A 12,024-nucleotide genomic window follows, 5' to 3' on the forward strand; every position below is an offset into this window, starting at 1 on the left:
GTCAAATATCTACCAATATGACCACCCAGAACTCATATATACCTTAAATAGTTACATATACCTTAAATAGTTAAAAAATTATCTCTTTCGACAATGTTTCAATACGATGTACCAGTACTGATCAATCCATAACACAACCGTAAGTTCCACGAGACCAATGGTCCCACTGGCCAGTCAAGTGCTCTAAGCTCACAGCAATACTGAACATAACTGTACGTTCCACATGAGACCCACAGTCCCACTGGCCAGTCAAGTGCTCTAAGCTCACACCTTTTCACCTTGGCCCATGAGATCAGATGATCAAATCCAGTTCCTGCTTTTATGTCTATAGGGGAATCAAGGACATGTACTTAGCCCCCAGTGGTAGATTCAAACATCTTAATTAGGTCCATACCTGTAGCACAGCACTGTAATGATTGCTTTTCTGTTTCCAACTGGATCTGTCTAAGGGCTAGAGGCTAAGTATAAGTAAACAATAACAAACGTTTGACCTTGGCTCACAACATGATTGGATGGACTTAAATACAATCAGATCTACCTTTTTGTACTAAACTGCAATACAGGCTTAATTGCCCTAAACCCTACTTTTCTAGTCACACATTCATGTAAATAGAAACAGGTGGAAGTGATCAAAATCAGCTTTCAGGTTTCCAGAACAGAGGTGTAAATTAATATACATGTAGCTATAGCCTCTGAAAGTTAGTACCACACTACGAAACACAAACTAGGCACATGTATCCAGAAACAGTTCCCAGTAATGATATGGCTATCAGTTCTAACAGTAAGTACCACAGTATGAAACACAAACTAGGCACATGTATCCAGAAACAGTTCCCAGTAATGATTTGGCTATTAGCTCTCACAGTAAGTACCACAGTATGAAACACAAACTAGGCACATGTATCCAGAAACAGTTCCCAGTAATGATATGGCTATCAGTTCTAACAGTAAGTACCACAGTATGAGACACAAACTAGGCACATGTATCCAGAAACAGTTCCCAGTAATGATATGGCTATCAGCTCTAACACTTAGTACCACAGTATGAAACACAAACTAGGCACGTGTATCAAGAAACAGTTCCCAGTAATGATATGGCTATCAGTTCTAACAGTAAGTACCACAGTATGAGACACAAACTAGGCACATGTATCCAGAAACAGTTCCCAGTAATGATATGGCTATCAGCTCTAACAGTAAGTACCACAGTATGAAACACAAACTATCACATGTATCCAGAAACAGTTCCCTGTAATGATATGGCTATCAGTTCAAACAGTAAGTACCACAGTATGAGACACAAACTATCACATGTATCCAGAAACAGTTCCCTGTAATGATATGGCTATCAGCTCTAACAGTAAGTACCACAGTATGAAACACAAACTATCACATGTATCCAGAAACAGTTCCCTGTAATGATATGGCTATCAGTTCTAACAGTAAGTACCACAGTATGAGACACAAACTAGGCACATGTATCCAGAAACAGTTCCCTGTAATGATATAGCTATCAGCTCTAACAGTAAGTACCACATTATGAAACACAAACTATCACATGTATCCAGAAACAGTTCCCAGTAATGATATGGCTATCAGTTCTAACAGTAAGTACCACATTATGAAACACAAACTAGCCACATATATACAAACATACAAGCGGGTTCTAACAGTTACCACAGTTTGAGTATGCTCAAACCAGGTGTGCCTGTTCTCACACGCAGGTTAAGACACACATAACTCACCTGTAACATAATACACCTGTACCACATACTGCTCTAATTTTTAATTAATCTGCATGAACAAGGTGATTTGCCATGTGCAATGATATACGCAAAAACCTAACTGGTAACAAATACTCACGAAGTATATGGACCCACACCCAATTCACACGTACCCACTAACTACTGGTGCTGAGTGAACCTGTGCCTCGCTAACGGCACAAAAGATCAACATGTATTTCCATTATAAACTACATTCATTCATTTGACAGCCTCTAGTAGTTTGTCTCCTTTCACCTGCTGCAGGTTCATCTGAACCCTGAGATGACAACTTGGCTAAAGTTACCAGATGTACAAACATTTGTTTACAATGCAGTCTAGCATTGTAACTATTTCACTTAAAAGTTAGCACTGGCACAAGTTACAGGCACATATATACTGTAGTTCTATATTTGACCTGCTGATTTCCCAACCCTGACAATCTACACGTATGGCTAGCACAAATAGCATCAGACTGAGCCTCCAAGTAAAATCAAAATGATTTCAATTCTATTTCATGATAATTCATACCTGGTTCATTTATCCACAAAATTTCTCATTTTATGCCAGGAGTGATGTTTGATGATGAATTTCACTGACTCACTGATCGTTCATCATGCTGTGCACTGTGTTGGCTTAATCTGTAGGCCCCTACATGTGTAAACAGTACCTACCTGAGTCAATATGTAAAGCTGGCTTACAGGCACTAGTAGGGTAAGTCCCTCTTACTGTCACACTGCGCTGGACTAAATAACTGTGAACTGTATCACCGTATCTTCACTATGACAGTGTAAAGACCAAATCAACTGTCCCAGTCAAGTCAACCAATCAGTTCAGGAGTGGAGCAGTGGAGAGCTGTCTGCTTCAATGCCCCCAATACCCCCAGCTAGGGCTAATTCTGCCACAGCTTTATCTGTTTATGGCACACTTGTACTCCTGATAGGGGCCACCTGCCACAGGGTACTCTAGACCTACCACTACGCAACCATGCATGGTCAGTGGTCAGCACGCTCATATATTAGATTAACACTGTTGTCCCAGAGCAACATGGGGTCATTGATTTTAGTCCTCCTCACTGACGGTCATTAACGATGAAGCCTTGTTATTACTGCTATGGTCTTTTGGGGGGTTGATAAAGTGCTTGAGGCTGAGCGCACAGAGCTATGATCATACCAGCTGACCATGGAGAGAAGGACGAACACTAACACTGCTTTCATACCATGATGTAAACAACTCATAAGTGTGCTTTCTATCATGTAGAGATGTAACACTATCCCCCAGACAAGCTCATGTTATCTAAGTTCTAACGTGTATATAGTTTAGAATAAATTATACCTTGATTTGTCATAAGCCCATGTATGTGCACATCCCAAAGCACCTTCTTCTTGTGCATAACATTGTTTTTTTATCTCAGGTGATCAAACAGCACTGATTTTATTACACAAAACCATGCACCATGTGTAGTTTCTGCCCTCACTGACTTCTGTGTACATGTAGTCTGTTTCCTACATTTCCCAATGTGAACAACCAATACTTTCACATCACATGGACACCTGACCAAGAAACAATAACTATACTTATTTTGATATTTGCACCTGTCGTCACAGCTACAAACATGTAAGGTAAAACACAATATAACTTTGAGCCTGCCAAAAAAAAAAAAAAAAAAAAAATAAAAAAATAAAAAAAATTGGAGCAACATATTTAACAACCAAATTTAAAAGTCAGACCATTTAATGTACTTATCTAGAGACACTACACCATTAGGGGCATATTTAAAATTCTATGGCAGATGTATGTTTGTTTCTTCTCCTAGTCGAGTGATCCATATGTTATGATGACATATTTGACCTTGAGCAAAGACATTCAGTAGATATGTGAGATATTTGGGGGACTTGTATGGCTTTAGTTCCAAAACTTGACAACAATCCAATAAGACTTATTTTATTTAAAATCCCAAATATTTATCAACGGGCAAGCTCTAGTAATGCTTCTACAACACCTATAGTTACATATAGGTGGTGATATAGTTGTATAGTTACATGTAGGTGGTGATCTACAACTAAGCTATTTTAAGACTGCCTTTTATAGATTTTAAGCTATTTTTTTACTGACCCTAAATCTACATTAAGAATGCTTGACTACATTTCCAAGGTATACAAGTCACTGAAAAATCACAAAATGTTTTCTGCGCTTGACTTTAAATTCTTATCTATCAGTACCGAAATACATGTACGCTACATTCTCTACACATAAAAAAGTGGCAAACATAGTTACCGGTGCATGAAGTGAGGAAAAGTTTTAAAAAAAAAGACTCCCTTGGAACAAATTAGCCACAGGGTTAAACATGTTACCATTAATTGTAGATGTGAAAATTTTTCAGATCTGAACCCACTCAGGTAAAACGCCACCTCGATGGACCAGTACATATTAAGGCCTTCAGGTCACCCTCTTGGGGCAGCAAAGTTTGGAGTCTCATTGCTGAATACAACCACAAACATTTGGCCAGAAAAAAGAAACATTTTAGCATAGACATGATAATCATAAATAAGTTAATTTTATGGCTAATTAAAAGATTTTTATGACACCTTAAGACCAATAACTGCTTAGCACAGTGATGTCACTGCCTTGATGAATTCAAAGTGGTGTAAAAGGCAACTGTTCACAAATACATGTATGGTGTGATATCTCTATGACTAGCATTAGGCAACTGTTCACAAATACACTTATGATGTGATATCTGTATGACTAGCATTAGGGAACTGTTCAAAAATACACCTATGATGTGATATCTGTATGACCAACATCAGGCAACTGTCCACAAATACACCTATGATGTGATATCTGTATGACCAACATCAGGCAACTGTCCACAAATACACCTATGATGTGATATCTGTACGACCAACATTAGGCAACTGTCCACAAATGCATGCATGATGTGATAACTGATTGACTATCATTAGGCAACTGTTCACAAATGCATGCATGATGTGTTATATGTATCACTAACATTATTAGGCAATTGTCCACAAATACATGCATCATGTGATATCTGAAGGACTAAAATCATACAGACAATAGATAAAGATGGCGAAGTTAACCTTATTTTTATATTTATTTATTTCTCTGATTGGTGTTTTATGTTGTATTCAAGGATATTTCACTTATACGACAGCGGCCATCATGGCAACAACAAGGGCCAAATCCTTCAAATGGGCCATCATGGCAACAACAAGGACCAAATCCTCCATTATGGCAACAACAAGGGCCAAATCCTTCAAATGGGCCATCATGGCAACAATGAGGACCAAATCCTCCAGCTTTGCCATCTTGGCAACAACAAGGACCAAGTCCTCCAGCTTTGCCATCATGGCAACAACAAGGGCCAAATCCTTCACATGGGCCATCATGGCAACAACGAGGACCAAATCCTCCACCTTTGCCATCTTGGCAACAACAAGGGCCCAATCCTTCACATCGGCTATCATGGCAACAACGAGGACCAAATCCTCCACCTTTGCCATCTTGGCAACAACAAGGGCCCAATCCTTCACATGCGCCATCATGGCACCAACGTGGAGTGAATCCTCCATCTTTGCCATTGGGGCAACAACAAGGGCCAAATGCTTCACATGGGACATCATGGCACTACCTTGTGCAACTCCACTGGCAAACACAATCTATAGGAAATAAATGGCAACTGGAAACATCCACAGCCACATGTTGGTTAACACGTACACTGACACATACCTCTTTAACCAGTAGACAAAATCCATATAGGTTATTTACTAATAGTGGAATTCAGTTATCCAAATCAAAACCTAGTCTCACGCATCGCATCGCGCTGCCCATAGCAACAGGTTTTGACATTCCAGTCTCCAGAGTATCAAGGACAAGAAAGCATTAGCAGCCAAAATATAAGGCCATCAGCAAAATCTTCAACCCAAAGTGGAGTGAGAAAATTGCCACAGGCAAACAAAAACTCTTCTCAGGAATGGCCATCAGAATTAATCAGCAACCAGCGAACAGCTATCAGCTAAATCAGTGTTCAGGCAAATCCATGCTCTTTATACATGAGAACTTGTACAACTAGAGTAGACCACATGTAGTCTCATGGAGTCCTTGACATCCGTAGACATGTGTAACATTGTAATAGTCAGAAAATGTACCACTATCATCCCAAACCTTTAAACCTAATAATCAGGTGCCATTTAGTCACCACAGCACACCAAATTTCACACATGGTAAAAACACACATCAGATGAACTAGTAACCACCCCATGCCACTTCCGTTTGAATTGCAACAGATGGTAGAAAGTGTTCCTAACTTATACACAACATAACTACAGCTTTATCTGGATGCCTGAATCGCAGGGTCAGTGTCTACACCAGTCTTGACGAAAATAGTAACCAGAGAAGTCTCAGAGGACAGATATGCTTTATTATTGGTTCACAATACGTTCAAAGATAATTACTTCTCCTGGAGCTTTCCAGATAATCTGTAAATGACATCTCTTTGCTGTTCAGACATGATAGCTATAAAGCAACATATGTTTTTTAAAAAGTCTTTGATGATGAGGGGCTATAATGCCAGATGTTGCCGAAAGCCTGCCAGGGTAGAATTTAAAGCCTCTAGCCTGAGGCAGGAACAATTAACACAATCCAGCCCAAAGCTTTATTCTACATCACTCACTTTGGTCTCCCTACTCCACTGCTCTTCCAAAGCCTATGATGGTGGCTTCAAAACTGCTTACCACAACGACAGTACACAGAATGCTTTCAAAATAAAATCTGTCCAATGACATCACATGAAAAACCTTTTAGCACACAAAATATACAAACAATTTTTACTTGCCGACAAATTAAAATGGCTCTTTTCTTATAAGTACCAAACCAACAGTCAGACATAAAGAACATTGATTCCTACCTTACGTGTAGTTTTAGCAGAAAGTAGAAAACCTCTGAATTCAGGCACAATTCATTTTGGTTTGCATAATTATTCTAGATTTTTCATTTTTAATCATTTAAATGTCCCCACCATTTTGGTTTTAAAAAACTTCGAAAACCTTAATGTTAACTATGAACATTTTTATCCAGAATTCCGATGCCATATTAATGTCCCAAATTGAAAATGGTAGAATTACAGTTGTTTCTGATTTAGCACAGACCCAGACAGATGGATACCACACCATGCAAAACATACCCTAATTCCTCAATCCTTCTGCATGTGAAAGCAACATTCAATACAATTTATGTACCGTTATTATTTGATTTTGGAAACAAAACTACAATGGTTTTGTTGGCCAATTTCAGGGATACCATATAGAAGAAGCATAATTTTATCAGTTTACACAGAATAATGTTCTCAGAAGATGCCTAAATAAACACTTTGACAAGAAGCCAATAGTTGGAAGAATTACAGTAATCTAAACCATAAATATGTCTAATCAATATAGCACAGAATCATAGATACAGGGAAGTGATAATAAAGTATATATGATGTGTTTGCTTTAACAAATTGTTGATGGCATCAACATCCGGCAAAAAAACAATCATTACTTGACTTCGATATCGATCAATGTCGCAAAATTTTTCATAAAGAAATTGCTGGAGGACAGACTGTAAAGCTTGGGTTATAGTTAGATGTGCGTGTGTGGTACCAGAGGCTACAGCCATGCATATACATAGACATATAGGCCGTGATAAGATAGCAACAGCGAAAATCAAACATGGCTTCCTCATCTATATATGCATTATGATACATCTAAGAAATCAATGTGCCAGGCCGTCGTCAGCCATGGGAGCCGAGTCAAATTAACTGTACAATGTATGAATCCCCCACGGTCATACCACAGCCTCAGCTTAACAAGATAAGATAATGTCCCAGCTACACCGACAGCTCAGGCCACCATATGGTTACACAATTTCTGATATCTGCAGTCCAGACTGTTTTATTAATGTACAATTACAGACTCTGACCTTTGTCTAATCTCACATATTATAATGTTAACCAGATAAACTGGTAGACGTACTTACATTTCTGTCCCAAAGTGCACAGTTTTGTTCCAATCAATACAAGCCTTACACCACAGTGTAAAATCCACCTTATTTTTCGGAGTTCCTGTGACTGAGCGATGCCCCTGTTTGGGATAGGTTAGATTCCAGAATATGACGATTCTTGCCAACTGCTAGACAATCAGAGAGAAATGGGTCCACAGTAAGATGGTGGTTAAAGCAGTAATATGGTGAATTATGAATTGGATTGGTGCCCGCACCCTGGTTGGCTGCAACGTCAGTATCGAACAGAACACGGGCTGACGTACACTGAATGCTGCGTGCTGGAATGGGCGGAAAAATCTACGTCAGCGTCAGCTTACCAGCTGTCCCTATTCTGAATGGAGAGAAGGGGCGCACGCATAGAAGCCCGCTCAGTCTGCGATATCTACAGCAACCTGGCAGACGCCTCTATCTCCCACATGCTAGTCCCACAATCAATACTGTCAGCAGGGACCATCACAAAATTACCACTAGAATCAAAAGCGGATTAATCAATAACTTGTGTACCCAAGCACATGGTTCCTCAATAGCTGAGAATACTTAGTAGAGTGGAGCTACTACATAGAGGTTGGGCTCAGTACCCCAAGCCTGCATACAGAAGGATGTCTGCTCATTAAATACGTATAGGTTACACAGCCATAAAACCAGTAAAGTCAATAATCACTGTGATTAATTCAACTTACAGACTGACACATGAGCAGCACAAAGCCTTCATAAAATCTCCCAGCTAAAACAGAACAGTGAACAAGCCTGAGCTAATGATCATGTGTAGTATAGTCCGCCATATCAAAAGTCAACCGCTAAGAGTGTATAATGAAGTTAGTTAACACACATAACACTCATGGTCATAACAAAATCTGATGTGGCCATTTGGAAAGTCAACAAGAAAGTCATTGTACCTTGAGCTGCAGGGTACCTTCGACTTCAGGCTTCACACTTGCGTGTATTTGTGCAAATATATTAGGGTATGTCAATGTGTATCACATGTACAGCTTTTATACATGTAACAATAAATATATGTAAGAAACAACTACAAAACTTTATCTTATAGAACTTTTTCACAAGTATGCCTACAGAATCTGGATTCTAGAATGGTTTCGCATCTTAAGTACATATACTGTAATTCTTCAACCATTTCGCATATTTGCAAGGTGTTTACTTAAGCATATTTCGAAGGCCTTATGCTGTGTACTGAGACTGATAAAATTATACTGTTTGTGAAGCCCTGAAATTGGCCAGCCCAACCAATGTAGTTTTGTCTCCAAAATCAAATTAAAAATGTGCATAAATGGAACTGAAAGTTGCTTTTTCATATGCGATATGGTAGAGAAATTACAATACAGAAAATATCAACCTTTGTCTTTAGCATGGTACACAGAATTAATATGGTTGATGTTTCAATATTTTTGCAAGTTGGATGGATCCTCTACAAACGTCAACTCACCGAGGCTTCATCTAGTGCCAATCTAATGCTCTCTCTTTATATCCACACATTATGTTTGTATATTATACATCTATTCTTTTAGAATTAGGCGATGTATGTTTAAAAACCATTTCTTACCATATAAATTAGCATGCTATTAAAAATAACTACAGTTTCTTTAAAGTTTAAAAAGGAATGTTTCCATTGCAGGTAATGGTAACCAGAGGGTTTCTGGAGAGTAATTTATGAGGTATCAAAGTGTTTATAACCAGATGGCTGTTCAAATTCTTTAATATCAGCAGACACAGGAGGTGAGGTGGTATTTGTCCATGTAATTTACATTTCAATGATGCTCATCGGCTTTCTGTAAAAGCTTCACCAGTCCCTTGCCATGTACCAGCATAATGGCAGACACAGAACACGAGAACAGATGGTGGTATGCTATTGTACCTAGGACGCAGACTTCATGTGCTGTGTTACTGGGTGCTCTGGCCAGTTGAGTTCTGTCAGACCCGCATGGTAATCCTCAAGGTTATGGCCATGCTATCTGGAATTGTCTCATCATTAACATTCAGTGGCAAACCTTTGTCTAGAGACTGTAGTGAGCAGACATGATAAGGCTTTTAGCTTACACATTTCCTCACCAATAATGGAGACAAGCGAGTGGTCATTCTCCTGAATTTGGCGGAGGACATTAATCCGCCCTTTAGTGTGCGTATGTAAATCTGACCAGTGATCTGATTACTACATAATAAGATGACACTGAAAGCTCTGCATGCCTGAAATATTGATGACATTGTCTGAAACTATCTTGACATATCGCTGAAACTCATGATAATCAATTCAATATACGTCCACATCATAAGACCTGCAGTGATGACACCTGATGGGTCGAGTCTGTACATATACTCTCTGGTATTCATACCGACATGTGCCACAAGTCTCTCAGTGACAACACCTGACAGACCTAGCCTGTACATACACTCTCTGGTATTCATAAACACATGTGCCACAAGTCAGTGATGACACCTAACAGACCTAGTCTGTACATACACTCTCTGGTATTCATACACTCATGTGCCACAAGTCTCTCAGTGACAACACCTGACAGACCTAGTCTGTACATACACTCTCTGGTATTCATACCGACATGTGCCACAAGTCTCTCAGTGACGACACCTGACAGGCCTAGCCTGTACATACACTCTCTGGTATTCATAAACACATGTGCCACAAGTCAGTGATGACACCTAACAGACCTAGTCTGTACATACACTCTCTGGTATTCATACACTCATGTGCCACAAGTCAGTGATGACACCTGACAGACCTAGTCTGTACATACACTCTCTGGTATTCATACCGACATGTGCCACAAGTCTCTCAGTGACAACACCTGACAGACCTAGTCTGTATATACACTCTCTGGTATTCATACACTCATGTGCCACAAGTCAGTGATGACACCTAACAGACCTAGTCTGTACATACACTCTCTGGTATTCATACACTCATGTGCCACAAGTCAGTGATGACACCTAACAGACCTAGTCTGTACATACACTCTCTGGTATTCATACACTCATGTGCCACAAGTCAGTGATGACACCTGACAGACCTAGTCTGTACATACACTCTCTGGTATTCATACCGACATGTGCCACAAGTCTCTCAGTGACAACACCTGACAGACCTAGCCTGTATATACACTCTCTGGTATTCATAAACACATGTGCCACAAGTCTCTCAGTGACAACACCTGACAGACCTAGCCTGTACATACACTCTCTGGTATTCATACACTCACGTGCCACAAGTCAGTGATGACACCTGACAGACCTAGTCTGTACATACACTCTCTGGTATTCATACCGACATGTGCCACAAGTCTCTCAGTGACAACACCTGACAGACCTAGCCTGTATATACACTCTCTGGTATTCATAAACACATGTGCCACAAGTCTCTCAGTGACGACACCTGACAGACCTAGTCTGTACATACATTCTCTGGTATTCATAAACACATGTGCCACAAGTCAGTGATGACACCTGACAGACCTAGCCTGTACATACACTCTCTGGTATTCATAAACACATGTGCCACAAGTCTCTCAGTGACGACACCTGACAGACCTAGTCTGTACATACATTCTCTGGTATTCATAAACACATGTGCCACAAGTCAGTGATGACACCTGACAGACCTAGCCTGTACATACACTCTCTGGTATTCATACACTCATGTGCCACAAGTCTCTCAGTGACGACACCCGACAGGCCTAGCCTGTACATACACTCTCTGGTATTCATAAACACATGTGCCACACGTCTCTCAGTGATGACACCTGACGGGTTGAGTCTATAAATACACTCTGGTATTCATACATGCATGTGCCACAAGTCTCTCAGTGATGACACCTGACGGGTTGAGTCTGTACATACACTCTCTGGTATTCATACATGCATGTACCACAAGTCTCTCAGTGATGATACCTGACGCATCTAACTTGTACATATACTCTCACACATGTGCCACAATTCTCTCAAATATGTATTTATATAAATGTATGCATGCATGCCTGTCTTTTTTATCTCATTTTTTAGGGTTTATTTCAGAAATCAGAATTTAAACAGTGAATACTCACCTATTGGTGATGTAATGTTGCAGATGGACACATAAATAATCCTGTGCTACGAGACAGAACACTGATCCATGTAGAGCATTATAACAATGAAATGTGGAATGATTTTTACAGATATGACTTAGGTGATCATTTCA

The 12,024-nt window shown here is 39.7% G+C and overlaps 1 protein-coding gene across 7 annotated transcripts in view; it reads right to left on the minus strand.

Moving 5' to 3' along the window:
- The window catches only part of LOC135481240 (ras-related protein Rab-3), a 62,613-nt gene that overhangs the window by 29,810 nt on the left and 20,779 nt on the right, over positions 1 to 12,024 (minus strand). The window contains exon 1 of one of the 7 annotated variants that reach the window (XM_064761077.1): positions 7,800 to 8,119. The exons of 5 other annotated variants lie outside the window; for them this stretch is intronic. The gene's annotated coding sequence lies outside the window, so the exon portion shown is untranslated. Of the gene's footprint in view, positions 1 to 2,434; positions 2,454 to 7,799; positions 8,120 to 12,024 lie in introns of those variants that run through there. One more of the 7 variants, XM_064761079.1, reaches the window with a different exon arrangement.

This window comes from Liolophura sinensis, unplaced genomic scaffold (genome assembly GCF_032854445.1).
Source record: "Liolophura sinensis isolate JHLJ2023 unplaced genomic scaffold, CUHK_Ljap_v2 scaffold_14, whole genome shotgun sequence".
Lineage (NCBI taxonomy): Eukaryota > Metazoa > Mollusca > Polyplacophora > Chitonida > Chitonidae > Liolophura > Liolophura sinensis.